General features: G+C 33.2%; 1 non-coding gene across 1 annotated transcript; it reads left to right on the top strand.

Moving 5' to 3' along the window:
• The first annotated feature begins 8,021 nt into the window (after nt 1-8,021).
• On the top strand, nt 8,022-8,129 carry LOC135275483 (U6 spliceosomal RNA). The gene has a single exon (XR_010343116.1). It is a non-coding gene; the product is annotated as a U6 spliceosomal RNA (small nuclear RNA).
• The last annotated feature ends 12,521 nt before the right edge of the window (nt 8,130-20,650 follow it).

The following is a 20,650-nucleotide window of genomic DNA, read 5'->3' as shown; positions in this document are numbered from 1 at the left end:
TCCCAGCTACTCAGGAGGCTGAGGCAGGAGAATAGTTGGAACCCAGGAGGCAGAGGTTGCAGTGAGCCAAGACTGAACCACTGCACTCCAGCCTGGTGAAAGAGTGAGATTCCGTCTCAAAAATAAAAAATAAGTCATTTGATAGAAAAATAACAATGGTAACCCAAATAATTCCCTCTATATTGGTGAAAATTCAAAACTGCAATAACTTGTTGGAAATGTTTAGGGAGCTAGTTTCTTTACCTAGATTTCTTCAAATCATATTCCATCAGAAAAGATGAATACAATGAGTTAGAGGCAATGTGATATTATTTAAAAACATGTACTTTGGAATCAGATAGTTTCAGGTTTGAATTCAGAATAATCACTACATAAACTGGGGACCTTGAATAGGTTTCATAATCTCTCCAAGTCACAGTTGTCTCATTGGTGAAATGAAATTTAGAAAACTTGCTTCTGTAGCTTTTTATGAAGATTACAAATAATATATGTGGCTGAGGTCACTGTGGGCCACACTTGTAATCCCAGCAGTTGTTATAGGCTGAGGTGGGAGGACTGCTTGAGGCCAGAAGTTTAAGACCAACCTGGGCAACACAGCAAGATCCCCATCTCTACAAAAATTAAAAAAAAAATTAGTTCCAATAATAGTAGTAGTCCAAGCTACTGAGGAGGCTGAAATGGAAGGATTCCTTAAGCCCAGGAGCTCAAGGTTGCAGTGAGCCATCATTGTGACATTGCACTTCAGCCTGGGTGACAAAGCAAGGCCCTGTCTCAATAAATAAATAAATAATATATGTAAAATATCTAGCATACAGATAAAATTAACACATAATACATATTACATATAATGAATTAAAAAGTCACTATTGTAAGTAAGTCTTTGAATGCATGTTTTCATATTATTCATGGCTCTAGGAACATGCTTAATTTGACACAAAATAGACTCACCATATGGTTTACTGTTTCCGTATTCAAAGTAAAAATGCCAAATGGTGCTGTAAACACAATTAGCAAAAATCAGGATTAAAAAAACTGGAAGAAGGAAATTTGGCAATCAGACACCTTAAAAATTCAAATCACATAATGAAGAATCTAGAATCAAGGTAGAACAGAATTTGATCAAATTTAAATCTTATATGAACTATGCCATCATATGCTCTTCTGTATTCTTATTACTAATTCTAGTAGTCATGAGAATAATGCTTATAGTTTTGGAAGGAGAAAGAATAGGATATTTGATGGTTAAATTGTTTTCTGAAATTTGATTCAGATATTTCAATAATAATAGATAACTACATATTATTCTCTATTTTATGAAGCATTTTGCATACATACTTATATTTAATCCTCTCTATTAGTTCATGAGTTTTTATCAGCTGAGTTGATAAATGTTCACATAGCTGCTGTGTGCAGGATACTTTCTTTACAGTAACTGTTCAATCCAAATCCATTATGCCCACTTTCTAGTTTTTATTAGTCAACATTTAGACTACAAGCCCTTTCCCTTTTCTATTGATCATTTTCTGCCCTATGATTCCTAAAATCTAATACTTCATTGACCTGAATCTGGTCCCCCCAAATCAGACTCCTCAAACTGTGACCTATAGAAACGCCGTAACTCCTAGAAGATTTCTATGTCTTTAAGATGCTCTTTCAGGCTTTTTTTTTTTTTTGACTTAAGTAAAACCGGTTCTATGCACCATTTCCCATTTTCTCTGGAATCTTCTTAAGTTGCTAATCTTCTCATTCCTTACTAATCTTGGGGATGAGTTGTGCAGTCTTTGTCCCTCCTCCCATTACCAATGCTTCTGCTAAATTATAATTTCTCTATCTTTTTAAGAAAATTAAGGTTTTTTTTGATATTTATGGTACCCAACTATAGCACTCTCTTCACTTTCGACATTTACGTTGGTAAGTGTTACTATCTTACCAATTATGTGGTTCCCTTCTGTTTGTTAGGGATTTCATTGCCTGGCTTACAGAATTCCTCTGAAATCCTCTGCATCTGACATCTAGCTATTACCCTGGTGACTTAAGTGTTCCCATGAATGACATGTCTGCTCCAGTGGCCTCCCAGGTCTTCAAATTATTCCCCTTGGATAATTTTCTTTTCCTCTGATTTAGCTAGTCTCACCATCATACTTCGACTCTTGTCAACATATGCAACAAACTGAAAATAAAATTTAAAATACTGCCTGCTCTCTTTTCAACTTGCTTATTCACATTTTGTTCTTCACGAAATAGGGACCACCTGTTTTAGTGGTCCCTTCACTTCTTATCCTCCTTAGATTTTAAGGTTCATCATTTCAGCAACCTCTTGCAAAACATAATCCTTTCTTCTTAATTTTTAATTGAACACATCTGCCCAAACCCTTACTCTGAATGAACCTAACCATCTGTTTCCTCTAAGCTTGCACTAATTATCCTAAGAACACTGAAAAATATCATATTAGACAATGTATTAATTCCACCGTAAATTGAGAAGCAACAACTTAAAATGCGCCCTCACTGTGGCCACATTTCTCTGATTCTCTATCTCACTCTTACATTCTCTACAATTATCTCCAACCTTTTATACTATTTTTTCAAACATTAGAATAACCTTATCTTGCTTACTCTCACCAAGTGATCTTGACTTCTACATTAAAAAAATAAATAAATAAAAAGTATCAGAATGGGGTGTTGGGAGCTTCCTTGCCCTCTTTGGGCAGAACTCTCCTAGAAGCTTGATGTGCTCACCAACCTGGAAGCTCTTCAAATCCCATAAGTTCTTTTCTATAAGTTGTTATTTGTTTTATGTAAAGATAGAGCAATTTAAGAAACAATAGGAATGGTACAGTGAGAAAAAGATTAAATAATAGAAAAAATTTATTACTTATGATCGCCAAAGGTGAGACGGAATAGAGCCCACAGCAGAGGTGGCAGTAGCCACCTTAGGGAGAAAACAGGAAGTTAGTTCTCTAAAATTAAAAAGGACATGTGAAGATGTGGGTAGGTTGGAATGTTTTAAGTAAAGAAAATGAGCAAGTTTCAATGTGATACTTTTTATTTTTTCTTTAAAATTGATCTATCTATCTATCTATCTAAATGTATATGTGTGTGTATACACACACGCAGGGGCATGTTGCAAGCACTGACAAAACATAATTTTGGTTACTCTTCAGCAACTGCCTTCTCGTCTTTACTGCTGTGGTTCAGTCTTACTAGCATTTACCTCTGGAGTCTGCCATGTGAGCTCACCTAGGATGGGCAGCATGTATAACATATATTTTAACATATATTTTACATATTATATATTTTTATTTTATTTCTCTCTATATAATAAATTCTACTTGACATCTTGCCTCAGGCATTTTAATGACTCTTCAAATTTAAATGTGAGAAACTGAGAGCCTTTGCACCTGCTGTTAATCTGCCTGTAATGTTCACTTTTCTTTATCTAGTTTTCTTGCTTGCCTTACAGGTTTCAGTTTAAACAAAACTGTTCTCCCTCTCTGACTAGGTCAGTTTTTGTGTTATAGGATCTCATTATATCTCTTATATCTCTTTGCTCATCTCAGTTATAAATTCCATTTTTACATTTGTTACATTCATTTCTGTGATTATTGTCTTTATCCCTCATTAAAGAACACATTCCAAGAAACAAGAGACAGTATCTCACTATGAAATTAACACCAAGAGCATTGGGCAGGATACAACGAGTATTTGTTAAATGCATTCTAATGTGCATGTATTGGACTCTCTGACTTATACACTTTATTTTGACATGTTAGGATAGCACAATCTGCTTTTTCTTCATGTTCCCTTTTACTCCATACCTTGGACAAGCCTGTTCCATTTTGACTCTATGGATGTCACAAGCATATCCACAGAACATAATTTTGGTCACTCTTTGGTAACTACCTTCTTGTCTTCACCACTATGGTTCAGCCTTCCTAGTATTTACCTTTGGAGGCTGCCATATGAGCTCACCTAGTATGGGCAACATGTAAAACACAATATTTTAATAAATAATATCTTAATACACTGGTAAAATAGTAGTAACATAATGAGAAAGTACTATGGTAAAAACAGAGGGATAAAGAGGTTGGAGTCAGATATAGGGAGGCTTGACAAGGAGAAACAAGAGAGAAGGCAGTGGGGCCAAGAAAGAATAAGAAAGAACAGTTGCCTATCTCATTCTATTATTTTGTAGACTGGAATTGTCTATAACACAGCCTATTTTTTTTTTTTTCATAATAAAAGCTCTCCCTTTAGACAGAGGTCTATTTCAGGACTCTGCTCCAGAAGGCAGTGCTCTCACCACTGCTTCCTCTGCATAAACCCCCATGGAGAAGGGTTTAACTTGGTTCACTCTGAGCCAGTCACTTTCTGAAAATACCCCATCATTCTTATCAAGGCATCTACACATTGACAAGCTCCAAATAGCCCCACCATGTGAATATGATTCCAATTTTATAGAAGAGAAAAACAATCCAGGAGTTATTGTTTGGTGTACAATAAAAGGCACAAAGGTTACAACAGTGAAGTTTTCAATCCAGGCCTCCTGGTGAGAAATAGCATGATTTTTAACTCTTTTCTAATGCTGCTATAGCTGATCATGTCTCAATAATGTATTAAGCAAATCACTGAACTTAGAAAGGAAAAAAAGAGTTAAGTTTTTTGAAGCATTTTCTAAAAACGAATGAAATGTGTTCATGCAGGAAAGGAGACCAAAGAGACCAAAGGGCAGACCAGTGAATTCTGCAATCCCAGTGAGAAAGCCAAAGTTCTTTGGAGAGTAGGAACATGATTCCAGTAGGTTTAGTCCTTTGTGGAAAATTGAGAGGAGCTCCTCCACCAGAGATATTATGATAGATGGCTAAACAGATAGAAGATAGATGGCTAGTTCACAAATAAGAGGATTAAAAGAAAGTAAGTGATTTTGTTAAATATAAATTAAAGGTATTTTGTTTATAATAATATTTGCTTATGGTGAAAAATACCTCTTGACAAGCAAATGATGTATTGTGGGGAAGTAAGTAAGGGCTATACAGTTTATTTGATTACAAGTGCCAGAAATATAGGAGTAAATGAGGAAGATATTTAATTTTACAAATTACATTAATCTTTTTATTACATGAAGCCATCACTTACTAAACATCTTAGTATACTAAAGAGAAGATATTTCCTTCAAACACTAAAAAAAATGTGCTAACATATAAACATGGCTCAAATGCTTTCTAAATTTATGAGATTAAGACCTTGCATAAGTTCAATAAGGAAAAATATTACTATACATTGATAAAAATTTTACAGTGATAGTTTATAGCAATATTTAAATCAATAAAAACAGCCACGTACAAATGTATTGCATTAAGTAAACTTTACATATTTCATCATTATTTAATCAACTCAGGTTTCCCCAAAGGTGTGAGAATAAACTAAAGGCACTCATCTTGATGCTTTTTCTAATATTCCTAAGTTGCGTCTTACATGATGTCTTGAAACACAGTGATGGATGCCTAACAAAACAGCTCCTCTACACACACACACACACATGCCTGCACGTGGCTAGTAGGATTCCAAGGTGAAACAAGTATGAAAAATACTATCTATGTTATCCCCTTCTTGATATGTACAATAAGCATTATCAATTTAAAAGCTCAGAGAAGTCCTACAATAGAAGTTCTTTAGTATAACTTTGTTTAGGCTATTAATTACCAAATTATTTTGAACACAGACGGTTTGCCATGAATATGTATTTACATTGTGTATAGTATAACTGCTTTTGGAAGACAGTTGGTGAAACAAAAATGTATTTGTATACTCCAGAAGTTTAGGCTTCAACAAATATAGTTAAAATTTTTTATGAATGTATTTTTTGGAATTCTAAAATTTTATGGAAAGAAAAATTATAATTGATGGATTTTATAGCATAGGATCCCTGAGAATATGCAAGTTTTCTCTCTAAATTAGTTGACCAACTTCTAAAGAAACTATGTTTAGCAATAGGTAAATACACACATATCAGTAACTGCACAGAAAATAATTGCATCAGATCCTAATGGCTATTGAAATTTTTATTTACTGATTCAATTAGTAATTCCCATAGTTACTTAAGTAACAAGTTTTAATCTGTCTTTATTTAAAGTCATTGTCTCTGCTTTTCATCAATTGCTGGTCTATGTGTGAAATTGGTAATTAAAAGGAGGTCACATAAATACGCTTCAGTCTATTGACAGTCATTTGAATTTGCAAATAGAAATTGTTGGAAGAAGAAGTTTAGCAAGGATAAAAAATTAATCATGTCACAATTGAATAAAAATGCTACCAGTTTAGAATTTTCTGGTGAATGAGTTTTTTTTTTCTTTTCTCAAATCCCTAAACTAAACCAACACAAATTTTTATTTCAGGTGTTGCTCTACTTAACATTTGATATACTGGATTTCTCTTAATAGAAAGGACATAAAAACAGAATTTATTGTCCTTGGCTTATTTTTTTCTCCAGAAAAATAGCCTCTATCTTATTTAGTATGTTTCACAAACAGAAAAGTAAAGACATAATTCCAGCAGGGTGTTCAAATCCAAAATACTGAGACATACAAATACGACAACGAGAAATAAGGAAAAATGCAAGTGCCTGCCCATTCTACTAAATTCTACATGATAAATTCTCTCGAGAGAAATTTCAGGCCCAGGAGGACTTAGTTTTGAAATGTGCAATTAAAGGTATTCGTAAAGAATATCTCACTTGCAATCAGTTTGCCAGATCTAGAGTGTTTACTTGAGATTTGCCAACGTATGAGACTAAAATGTTCTGTGTTTTTAACATATGTTGAAGAAAACAAAATCACCATGAATCAAAAATAGTGGGACATTTATCAGGGCAAAGTGTTCATCATTTCTAAAGTTTCCATTCATTTATGTATTCTAAAAGTGTAACTTTAATAAGTGTTTATTTTAAAAAATAGAGTATTTCTATTCAGATTAACATTTCTCAAGATAAGCAAAAGAAATTCAATTTAACAAAACGCCAATGAATCTGAAAGAAGGGTTGTCTAGCATCTGTAATCTTAGTGAAATAAGAGGAAAATAAAAGTATCACATCTAACAAGTTTAAAATACAAAAAGTAGATTTGGTGATTTAAAATTCCAAGAAAAAGTGTTGGGAGTCAGATGAGCATGGCAGTTAGGATGCTCTGACTGAAAGTAACAGAAAATCTCCATTTCAATGGCCTTATTTAGGTTTTATTTGAAAAGTTACTAATTCACTAATTCAGAAGCTCAGAAAATAACAGGAAAGGACAACTTCATGATTGGTTATTCCGGTGACACGAAAAGAAAATGAACAACTTAGTTTTTTCCCATATCTCTGCTCTCCCCTCAATCCCCACACTTACTGACTTTGCTCTTTGGCTTACCCACAGTTCCAGACATCATATCCAGACATGGCAACAATGACCACCAGCAAAAGAGATTAATGCTTTTTGTCTACTGATTTTAAAAAGTGAAGAATATTTTCCAAGTGTTTCCCCAACATATTTTTCTTCTCATACAATTGGCCAGAACTACAACAATTCTCATACTTCAAGATTATTGGTTGGTAGAATGGAACCTCCATGACTAGCTTAGACAAATCAGAAATCACTTCCTGCTACCAGGGATTGCTCGAATTCTTTGAGTGCAAAGAAGAACAGAAACCTGAACAAAGTTGAGAAATTTTGGGAAGAGGTCAGGTGGTGGAGCACAGTGCTGTAGAGAGTGGATTTTCATAGGCCACCTCAAGTGCATGATATGATACAACCTGCTGTTTTTAAACAATATAAGTAATTTTCTTAGAATATTTTCATTATAACTACAAAGATAATTATCTAGATAAAATAAATGTAATGATTGTTAACTGCTTTTATTATTTTATTACAAAAGCATTTAATGGTTTCCTACTAGTTGCCAGGGACTCTGCTAGAAACTAGAAATAAAATGTTATTTTTATTCTGGGTAGTGTAGATGTTAAAGGTATCATTAAAAAATGACTTTGCATGCTCGCTTCAGCAGCACGTATACTAAAACTGTAACGATACAGAGACAATTAGCATGGCCCCTGCGTAAGGATGACAAGAAAAAGAAAAAAAAAACACACAAAACTTTACTACACAGACTCTAAATTATTTGCTTATAGTTTGTAGTCTATTAAAAATTAATTTTAAAAACTTACCTCATAAAGAGACTATTGCTTTTCCTTGACCTAATATAGAGGAAAAATTAATGTAAAGGATTCCTATAAAGAGGACATAATGTGTAATGCTGGGGGCAATGTCACCAAATTGAGCTCTTCAATATCTAAAACAGGAAATATCATTGGAATGTTTTTATAAAATATGTTTCAACTTGGCCTGTGGCATAAAGGCAAATGGCAATTGCTCTCTCTCTCTCATTCTCTCTCTCTCTCTCTCTCTCTCACACACACACACACACACACACACACACACACACACAAACACACACACCCCTAAAAAGGGCAAAACAACCTGCCCAGGCTGGCAGCACAACTCAAATAGTCTGTTTCCTAAGTCAATAATGGATTGTAAATAGGCTCTAATAATATAAGGAAATGTTGAGATAAAGTTAAGCAAAGTAAATGTCTAAGGGCTTCTTAGAGCTTTAACTATGTTAATATGCAGTTACCAAAACAGCTAATAATTATTGAGAATTTACTGAATGCTATGTACTGGCTGGCAACAGTGTTTCAATTATTTTATCTAATCAACACAATATTTCTATGAGGTAGGCACTAGTTGTACTTTTTTTTTAAGATAAAAAACTGAAACCCAGCTAGAAGCTGAGCTTGAAAAAAGGGGAGCAGGAGGAAGGTGGCTATCTTCTGTAGTTCATTTAAGGGCCTACTTAGACTTCAAAATTCTTTTCATAGCTGAATAGAGGGCTTTCTAGAAATAAGATATCTCTCATAAAGTAATTCTGGGTCTGTTCTTCCATATAAGACATGAACACAATAAGTGTAACCCAGAACACTGTTAAGCAGATGAATCCATTATAAGAAAAATAAAAAATCTCAGTAAAGTATCTATACAATATCTATGTAACATGATTCTCTATTGAATCAAATTATGTACTCCTAACTTATTAAATTTTGAGGTCTTATACTGAATATTTGGATATAAGCCCATTAATTGATAGGTTTCTACAGAAGTGATTTTGAGTTTTGGAGGAGTGGATAAAGTATTTTTAAGAATTGAGCTTATTTTTAGTATAAACATATAGTATACATGTTAATATCAGCCCTGACAGGCCAAGAAAAAATAACTTGTACATAAAAATAATGTTTTCCAAGAATATTAAAATAAGCAAAAACAAATCAGAATACAGTTTGGCCTATTTGTAGTTCATAGTAACAATGAATGCATTATAATTTTAAAGTGCAATTACCATAAGGAAATTGTATAGACATGCCACTTAAGATATTATACCCCTGAATTCCAGATGAAATATTATTGCTACTAAGACACAGAAGAAAAGATTAAAGTTATACACAGAGTATCCTTTATATTTTATAATTCTTGTTTGCTTTTAAAAGGAATAGTTGGAAAAAAGCAAAAAGCGATAAAAATATAAACACATAATTGTACATAGAAGAGGAAAATTGAGGTAAAAAGAATACTTAAGACTTTAATATCTTTGCCAACTTTGTACAAGTATCTAGTATATTACTTTATAGAATTAAAAAGATATATAATTGAATAAGATGTTTTGCAATTGATTATATTAATATTCAATACACTAACATTTATAATACTGAAGTAAAGAGGAATAAAATTGACTCTCTTTATATGATTTAGAGCCACTAAAGTGCCAAATAAGAAGAATGTATTTAAAACAGATTTTTTATTAGTTTTAATCTTGAAAGTAGCTATGAACTGTGCCTTGGAGCATTTAACAATATTTAATCTGTGAAAACATGGCAAATGGTAAATCCCTGCATAGTTTGGAAGGAAACATATGCTCTACAAGAGATAAGTGTAAATATGTATATTCTGAGTAGTTTTTCATTTTTAATTCCAAGTTCTTTGGAGTAAATTGCATTTTTGAATTTTAAGCATTTCGTTCAGCTTATTGCAGTAAATTCTTATGCTTCCACAATTATTACTTTTTATAAGGATTTTTGTGACAAAAAGAATATCAATTCTTATCACATTAAATTGTCTTATGATTTAAAAGTAAAATAAAATAAATGCATATTTTAAATTATGCTTTCAGTTCTGAGATACATGTGTAGAACCTGCAGGTTCGTTACATAGATACACACATGCCATGGTGGTTTGCTGCACTCATCAACCCATCATCTACATTAGGTATTTCTCCTAATGCTATTCCTCTCCTAGCCCTCAACCCCCCAACAGGACCCAGTGTGTGATATTCCCCTTCCTGTGTCCATGCGTTCTCATTGTTCAACTCCCACTTATGATGAGAACATGCGGTGTTTGGGTGTTTGGTTTTCTGTCCCTTTGTTAGTTTGCTGAGAATGATGATTTCCAGCTTCATCCATGTCCCTGCAAAGGACATGAATTCATCCTTTTTTATGGATGCATAGTATTCCATGGTGTATATGTGCCACATTTTCTTTATCCAGTCTATCATTGATGGGCATTTGGGTTGGTTCCAAGTCTTTACTACTGTGAATAGTGCTGCAATAAACATATGTGTGCAAAAAAAATGCATTTATTTTATTTTTAAATAAATTAAATTTAATTTTAAGTTCTGGGATATATGTGCAGGATGTGTAGGTTTGTCACATAGGTGAACCACACATGTATTTTTAATGAGACACAGTTGAATGAGAACAGGGTAGTGCTGGCTTCTGGATTCCAGTTCAGCTCTGACTCTGAGAATTTGGCAAGTCCTGTCAGCTCCTGGATGAGTTTCCTCATCTGTCAAAGGATAGGGAGGTGCCCTCTGGTTCTCCTATCATCTTTTATTATGTGTAGCCTTATTTTTCTCAGCTATACGATGGGGATCATGCCTTGCCCCTTTTCCTGCCCCAGTTTTCTCCTAACAACTCCTGAGACAGAGGTAAGATTTATGTAGGTAGATGTGGGGCTTTCAGTGCTGTCTTTGGGCACACCTTTCCCTGTTCCTAGGACCTGTCCTCCCTTCCAACACATAAACTCAGTAACAGTAATGCCAACTCTCAGGCAATTAATTGTAAATAAAGGGTAGGTTTTAATAAAATGAAATTGCCTTATGAAGAATTATCAACTTTTGTTGCTTCACTGCTTCCTTTCACATCAGCTTTTTTAAAGAGAACTGTTTGCTCCATATCAGTCTGGTTTATACTAAGCTATTATACATTAATGTTTGCTATATGAATTGAAATATGGTATCTTCTTCAATACACAGAATACTCTATCTTGCAAGCTTTGATAATGTCACAATATGACTACACTACTGGTGATTCAATTTGTATTAAGAGATTGCTGTCTCTCTATTTTCTAACAGAGATCTTTCAGACATATTTAAAAATGATAATAATTTACATAGTTCTCCCCATAAACATCTTGTTAGACTATACTGAAAAATTTTGTACTTTTAAATATGAATTTTTGTTCTCTCTTGAGAAATTTGAGTGGCAGCTATTCACTGCTGAAACCAGGTCATCAGTATCAGCCTACAATTTGTCAGAAAATATGTTTAAAAGTTAATATAGGAGTATGATGTAAATCTATTAATAATAAATGACACTACTGACAATTTCAAATTTAGGACTTTCCCCCATGAGTGTAAAATAGTAAATAAATAAACATTTTGTAGGAAAAAGTACATTTCTGTTGCCATTCTTTTGTGCATATATATTAAGTTTAGCATGCTGAAGCACAATTCTGTTGACCTTTTTCAACTTCACCTAAACATAAACTTTCTTATCAATTCTTTTAAACATTGTACTTATAAGTTTTTTCAGATTGTATTGGATTCACACATCTAATCTGGAGATTAAAATATAAGAACCTGCAGCACAAAGTCACCTTGAGTTTTGTATGGAAAAAAATTCTATGATATTTCTACTCAGATAACTGAGGTGATATAAAATAGAGATTAAGTTGTAATGATTACCTCACCCTCTACCTCCTGGCACTAATGTTTTGGTAAACTTTATACATTTTATCTAGTTTTCCTCACCTAAGTAAGTTCCGTGTGTACTTGGGCATATAAGGTAAACCATACCATACACTCACTAGATTGATGGAAAAAAAAAAAAAAAAAAAAAAAAACTTTCCATGAGATGGGAAATTTCAAATACTCCAGGTCAAGAAAAGATATATAACTTTCATTTATCTGATGACCCATAATGGAATATTGGCTAGAGTAAATTATTATGGTTTGTTTGGGATAGTCAAACAGACACAAAATTCACCTTGTAAGATCCTGGTGGAGGAACACCTCAAAGAAATAAATAGCAATTCATGAGAGATTTCAAGAACTGAGTGAGGCTTGTGCAACTTGGATGAAAGAGGACATGTTTTAAAACTCCATGGACAGGAAAAACAACACATTTCTAATCACAAATGTTGATTTTTAATTAAGTTGTTTCTTTCTCAGATATTCTAAGAGCTTAAAGAATACTGTATTTAAAAAATTAATGTGTTTAATAATTCTCAAGGACACATCTAGACCAACTGACAGAAATAAAATCAACAATTATCTACTTAGTTACTAAAGGCCTGATCATTCAATCAAGACTATGATGGTTAATTTTTTGTATCAACAGACTGGGATAAAGGATGCCCAGACAGCTGGTAAAATACAATTTCAGTGTATGTCTGTGAGAGGTATTTCCTGGACAAATTAGCATTTGATTCAGTAGACTGAGCAAACAAGATCCACCTTTACCAGATGTGGGTGGGTACCATCCAATCTGTAGTGGAACCTGATCAGATAAAAGGCAGAGGAAGTGCAAGCTCTTTCTTACTGAGCTGGGACTTAACGTTTTCTCCAGTCCTTGGGTATAAAATCTTCTTGTTCTTGAGCCTTTGGACTTAAACTGAATTAACTGAATTACACCAGTAGCTCTCCTGGATCTCCAGCTTGCAGAGAACATATCATGAGTCACCTCAGCCTCCATCGTCATATGGGCCAATTCCCACCATAACCCTCCTCATATATCTAGATATTCCTATTGGTTCTGTTTCTCTGGACAACCCTGACAAAGACAAGGGGACATAATTCCAGCATGAAGAAATTGCACAGCTAGGTTTTGGAATATTACTTCAAGACTGTCATTTCCCCTGAACTTCATTCTCCTTAGAAGATGATTTGGCAAGTGTCTTCTGTTATTTGAGAATGTTTTCTGAAAGGAGGTTGAAATAACATCAACTTATGAGATGCCATAAGTCACTTCAGCCTAGAAAATCTACCTTGGTGCTGAGCACTGCCTCTCTCCTCACTCCAAGTAATTATAGGATAACTTTGTTTGTTACCTGGGAGTTAGCCATCCTGAGAAACTCCTCAGTCTAGGCAAACATATCTGTCTATTACTCTTGTCTATATGCCAATATTGATCCCAGCATTTCTTTTTTCTTTTCTTTTCTTTTGAGAAAAGAATCTCACTCTTAGTCACCTAGACTAGAATGCAGTGGCGCCATCTTGGAGCCTCTGCTCACTGCCTCCTAGACTTCACAGGCTCAAGCAATCCTCCCACCTCAGCCTCCTGGGTAACTGGGACTACTGGTGCATGCTACCATGTCTGGCTAATTTTTGTGGGCTTTTTTGTAGAGACAGGGTTTTGCTATATTGCCCAAGCTCTTCTCAAACTACCGGGCTCAAGTGATCCACCTGCCTTGGCCTCCCACAGTGTTGGAATGACAACCATGTGCCACTGCATCCAGCCTAGCCCAGCATTTCTGTCTTCCATACCTCAGGACCTAAATGCTCAAGTGGTATTTCATACTCAAAAATTCATAATTTGTTTTAATAATAATAGCTAACAGATACTTAACATGTATTCTAAGCCAGGCACTCTTCTTAGCACTTTTATAATATAACTATTTTAATCCTTAGAGCTGTAAATCAAACAATTCTGTGAATACTTACCCTCTTTCAAAGATGAGAAAAAGAGGTACAGGGGAAGAAAAATAACTTGCACAAAGTTGCACAGCTAGTAAATAGCAGCATAAGAATCTAAATCTGGCTCCCAAACACTCAGATTCTGCCAACACCTGGTACTGTTTTTGTATTATCTTTAACAACAATAAACTTTTCTTTCAGGGTTTAATAATAATAATAAATATCCCAGTCACTTAGACTGAAAATCTCCTATTATTTTTTTACTTCTTCATTTACTTGTTTATTTATGTGTGTGTATGAATATTTACTTGCATTTGGGGTGTTCAGGTAGTTATTGTTTGCTTTTTGTTGTGAGTTTGCTTTGCATTTACACTTTTTCTCTATCTAGCATTTGTTCTTGCTCAGATAAAGTAAGGATTAGGCTGTTTTCCCCTTGATATGCTTCTGTAAATAATCCCAATACAAGTATTGAAAATATATCCTCCATTTACTTGAAGTACAACTTTTACCACAAACTAAAGATCTAGTAATTTCCAATGAATTTTCTTGTGTTTTCCAGCTATTTACATTTATGTCAATTACAAATAATGGTACATTTTCCTTCTCTTTTGAAAGTATCTGACATTGTCTTGCCTAATTTCACTGTCATCTAAACCCAAAATACAATAAGTACAATGACAATGAAAATCCTTGTTTGGTTTCCAATTTTAATAAGACTGTTTTTTAATTTTATCATTGCTTTAATCTACAATTTTAATTTTACTTAGATTTTTAAAAATAAGTAATATGTGGTGAATTTCATTAAATGTTTTTTTCAGCAACTATGAAGATGACCAGTTTTTCTCATTTCACTTACCAGTATGGTAGATTTTACTGATGTCTTTGCTAACACCAAACAATGAGGGCATTAGTAGAACCACACTATTTGGTCGTGTTGTGTGTTTCTTTTAATAAGCAACTTGATTCTATCTGTAAATATTTTATTTTACCTTAGTATTAATACCATCAATATTTATAACACAAAATGTTTCGTAGTTGTCTTTTGAAGGAATATATTTATAAGCTTTTAATACCAATTTTAGAGTACACTTTGTAAAATAAGTTTGGAAGCTTTCTTTCTCTAGGTTATGAAACAATTTAAACCTCTTCATTTCAACTTGGTTTGTTAACTAACAGCATCAGCATCACTTGGGAGCTTGCTAGAATCGTACATACCACCCAAATCAATGGAATCAGAATCTGTATTTTAATAACAACTCCAGATGATTTGTAAGTTTGAGAACACTGGTGTTAATAATATAAGAATTTCATGTTTTTGGAGGCTTAGTAGAATTCACCTGAGAAAAATGCCCTAGTGCTCTGTATGTAGCATATTTGCAGAGAGCAAAAGGCAGCTGTTTGACAACTTTTCTCCTTTTTTAATCAAAAAGTTGATCTGTTTATTTAACCAAAGTAAACTTGCCTAATGTATAGAAAAAGACAAATCAAGAAATGCATAAATTTAATCAAAGTACTCTTTTTTACTTATTTTTATGTCATGTAAATGTTTGATTTTTTTAGTATAAATTGTGTGCATTTGGGCTTCCCCCCTTTATTCTACATTATGTTAGTTACTGCTCTACTTTTCTTTTCAAGGAAGCAAACTTATCACTGTTGGTTTTAGTTTGATGGTATTCTTGATCACCGGTTTTGGTGTACCTGTTTATTTCTTATTTCATTTCCTTACCTTTCATGAATCTTTTCCTAGTTTAAGACACAACATTTAATTTATGAATTCCTACATTTCTTGTCTGTTTGCATTTTCCTTTTTGCACAGACTCTACTACTAAAAGCTCTAAATAAAAATATACTATTTTAATTTATGGCTAATACTAGAAATTACCATTAATTCCCAGCAATCCTTTAATTTCTGATTTTCTCCTTGATATAATTTGTGAAATACAAAACAAATTTCTTATTTTAAATTGATTTGGTTGGATTTTGAGTTTTTTCATCTGAGTTATTATCCCTAGTTTTCTTGCACATTTGTGACAGAATACAGTCGTCCTTCCCAGAATTTAAGAAAGTGCCCCTTAGGGACTAATATTTGATCAATGTTTCATGGAAACTTGATGTTTTATTTTAAGATGTAGCTTAATATGTTTATTAAGTTTATTTTAAAATATTATTTATATTCTTAATTTTTTGTTTACTTTGTCTTGGATTGAGAGAAGTGAGAAAAAAACATTTAAGGATACAAATACATTTTAGGACAGATTTTTCTTTTTTTTCCTTTTTTTTTAATTATACTTTTTAAGTTCTGGGGTACATGTGTAGATGTTGCAGGATTGTTACATAGTTATATGCATGCCATGGTGGTTTACTACGTCCCTCCCCCCAGTCACCTACGTTAGGTGTTTCTCCTAGATTTTCTGTTTTTACTTTTGGTTCCTGCAAGATTCCTTTCTAGATTTTTATTCTGTGTTATTTGGTACAGAAATATTCATGCTAAAGAGATTCATTTGGAATTGGATTTTTTAATCATTATAAAATTTTCCTTTTTATTTAAAGTTTTTGCTGTAAATTCAACCTGTATACATTATTATAGCCAGATCACTGCTTTTTTATTATTAATCTTTGGCATTTGCTTCATCACTGTTTAGCTATAGTTTTACTTTTATCCAGAGATTAAAATACCAATTTGTTTTAGAATTATTTAAATATAGTTTATATATTCTATCAGATATATTTTCTGATAATACTTTTTATTTGATAAAAATTTATAAAAGGTAAAATTAGTGATATAATCATTTTTTCTTAATTCACTATTTTAATTTATGTTAGATTTTGTGTTTTAAATATTTCCTGCTTCTATCATTTACTATATCAACCATTTGTTTCGTTTTAGTTTATATATATTTTGCTTCTCATCTTTTGATGGCTTATTTCAGTATTTTTATGTTCTTATGAAAAACTTCATATTGCAATAATATATTTAAACTTCTATGCTTCCTCTTTTTAATACTTATAGTAAACAGTGTATATCTTTTCTTCTACTTGTCTTTCTTTTAATCTTTCACCTCCTGATTTTTTTATTTTGTAATTTTCTTACACTTACAGTTTATAACTATTATATTATTTTCTGTCATCTGAACTATTTCTATCTTTTGGACAACATTATGTATTTAAATGATTTTAGAATTGCTTCACTTCTGAACTCTTTTTGGATGTGTTTCTCAGTTAGATTTTTATTTCACTCAGTTATGTAAAAGGAGTTTGGAGGTGCCATAGTGTTTTAATTTTTATATGTTTGGGAATGTTTACTCTTGCTTTTTAACTTGAAGGATAATCTTAGTTTAGAGTTCAATATCTTGACATTTTTATGGGCTCTATATCACTGTCATCCACCACTGAATTTTGGAGTAAAGAAGTCTGAGATCAGTTTGATTTTTGCCTCTTTCATATATAATTCAGTATCTTGTCAGAATGTCCTAAGGATTCTAATATTTGAAAGACTGGATCCTTCAAGGACACATCTCAATACTGATAATTCTGTATCAACTCTTCTTAGGACACAATATGCCTTTTAAATTTGCTTATAATATTTTATTTCAGAAAAATACTTTTCTCATAAGCTTGATTTTATTTCAGTCTGTTTTATTTTTACAGAAACATGTTAGCCACACATTGTAGAGGTCTGTTTTCAGTCATATCAATTATTTAACTCTGTGACCATTTTAGCTTGTCATTGTCATTTCATTTTGATTTATCAGGCCTGTGTTTCCTGACTCTTAGAGTTTCCTACTGGGTTTATCCTAACTTTATTGCCTTCCTTTCAGTAATCTTTTATTTTCCCCTCAATTCCTGCATTTGGTATTCTATGTGTACTTAGTACAAACTATACTGTATTTGACATCTCTACTTTGGCTTTAATAACTGTTCTTCCTCCTTTTTATTGTTATTATTATCACTGGGAATAAAAAATAGAGAAGAAACATATTTATTCCACCAATCCTAACTATAGTGTACCTATTACTTCAAACAAATTCCACATTTATCCTTTATCAAAATATTAAAATTTAAAAAAATATTAAAAAATAGGAAGGGAATTCTACTTTCACTGATGATAGAGTACCTTTTATTAGACTAACTCTCTCACCAAGAGCAACTATGAAAGTGAACAAGAGAAGAGAGGAGCAGATACTCAGAAGAGACCTCTTTGTAGGTATCTGGAGAGGAAAGAGCCAAGAATTAAGGAGATGAGATTCTGGAGAAAAGAGAAATGCATTGAGAAATGACAGACTTCCACTACCACTATTTTCCTTTTGGCTATTTGCTAATCCTAGCACAAGGAAAGAATGTCAAGTAGAAAGTGTACAGAGCCTACAACAATGCCATGCTATGGGGAAAACAAACAGTGGAGTTCAGGGCTGGCAAAGCAGTTAGGAATTTGAGGGGACAGGTGCCAGATAGTTTTTCTCCAGTTGAACGTGTTGCGAACAAGTTCCTCTTGAAATCTTCAAACTTTCCTGTGCTTTCTTGTTCTTTCTTGTTCTATAAACAGCCTGTCCTGCCCTTGCCATGTCCAGACATGCCTTGTACTTGTTCTGTAAACAGTCATTCCCACCTTAGCAGCTGACAGCCTTTCCCTTCCTGCCTAATTAGCCATATTCAATTTCAAACACTAGCCAATTGGGTCAGCTCACACTGTGCAGTCCAACTCCAGCCATTGGGGAAAGGGCACAGAAAAGGAACTACATTAGGTATAAAAACCCCTGCTCTACCCCACTGGGTGTGCTCCTGCAATTGCATCAGACACAGGCAGCATCCTTCTGTGGAAGTAAATTTGCCTTGCTGAGAAATCTTCTGTTTGAGTGCTCATTTTCTTGGCAACTCTGAGTTCTTATTTCCAACAAACAGACATCTCAAAAGTATGAAGTTGGACCTCTTTTGTAACTTATTCGAAAATCTTACTTCCTTTTATATACTCCAGCTTCTCAAATACTTCTCAAACTTCCTTTCAATTGGTCACAACATCTTCGTAGTTGCCTCATTAACTAATGTGTTTAATAAAATTGTTGATGTATATTAATCTTAGATTTTCATAATAGCAATTATATCATTAAAAATATTTTAATATATTTAATATATTGCAAAGATATAAAAGAAAATGAAATCAACAATGATGTCCTCATACTCAACAAAATAAACAAAACATCACCAGTATATTTTGAAATTTCTTGTGTTCTCTTCTTGTCCTTCATCGCACTCTCCTCAGCTTCCTCCATACCCTAATAGATTAATTTTGACATTGATGCTTTTCTTAAATTTCTTTAGTACATATTTCTATAAAATAATTATATTCATACAATGAGATATATGTAATATATATGTATATATTCATATATAACAGATAGTTTGCAAGCTTTTATAACTTACATATTTGTATTTGTATAACTTACATGTTTGTATTCTTCTTCACCTTGCTTTTTCCTACTCAATGTTATATATGAGAGATGTATCCATATTGACAGATGTAGCTCCAGTTTATTCACTTTACTGTATAATAATTCATTGTATAAAATATTACTTTTAGATAAAAGCTTTTATGAGTGTTTAGGTAGCTCAGATTTATTCTTACACATTTTTCCCTTTCTGTATTTGTAAGACACTCCCTGAAACATATTATTAGGAGTAAAATTTGGGGTCATAGGAAATTTACTAGCTATTTCCACATTGATCTCCCAAGTGGCTTTACCATTTATTCTTGTATGCCAAAACTTGGTACTGCCATTTTTAAGATTGTTGCCTTTCAGAGGAATGACAAATTATATCTAATGGGTTTTTTTCTTTATTTTATTATCTTTATTGTAAGTGTCACTGACTATCTTCTATTAATTAAACAGACTGATTTCTTCTGTAAATTGCTAGTGATGTAGGATTTTTTTGCTCCTTAGCTCAGCTAAATGCAGGTTCTTGTTTCATGACTAAAAAGAATTAGACACACGGACACATTCAGGCATGAGGAGGGCAGAATGTATTTAGTGAAAAGGGAGCTCTCAGCAGAGAGGGGTCCTATCAGCAGGCTCTAACCTCAAAGATTGATACCAGGCCACCACACAGGAGCTGAAGAGAGTATCCTCCCTTGCATAAGCTGTGGATTCCTGGTGGCTCCACCCCATTTCCACAGTGCATGTGGGCCTCCAGTCCATTGCAGACATGCTAAGGCAAGACCCTGTGAGGGTTTCCTTACCTGCAAAAACACATCTGGTGCAAATACTATTGGGGTGGGTCAGAGATTCTCCAGGGACTCTTACTTATCTGCCTAGGTATTTGTCTGCCTCCTATCTCTATCACCTAGTATGTGAATGTTGCTCTTTTTTTTCTTATAATATGCCTACATAATATGGAAGTTTTCATATTTTACATCACTAAACATTTGTAAGTGACAGGTGTTGCAAATAGTTTCTTGATCTATAGTTGATCATTTTATGTTTTATGGTATTATTTTGGTGAAAGAAGTTTTGCATTATGATTCTAAGCATATATATCAATCTTTTCTCTTACGGTTTTTGCTTTTTGTGTCTTGTTAAATAGATCCACTTCTACTCTTAGG

Source organism: Aotus nancymaae, unplaced genomic scaffold, assembly GCF_030222135.1.
Source record: "Aotus nancymaae isolate 86718 unplaced genomic scaffold, 86718_ANA_hifiasm-v0.15.2.pri h1tg000016l, whole genome shotgun sequence".
Classification (NCBI taxonomy): domain Eukaryota; kingdom Metazoa; phylum Chordata; class Mammalia; order Primates; family Aotidae; genus Aotus; species Aotus nancymaae.
Note: the sequence above shows the minus strand (reverse complement) of the source record. Positions and strands in the feature narration are given on the sequence as shown.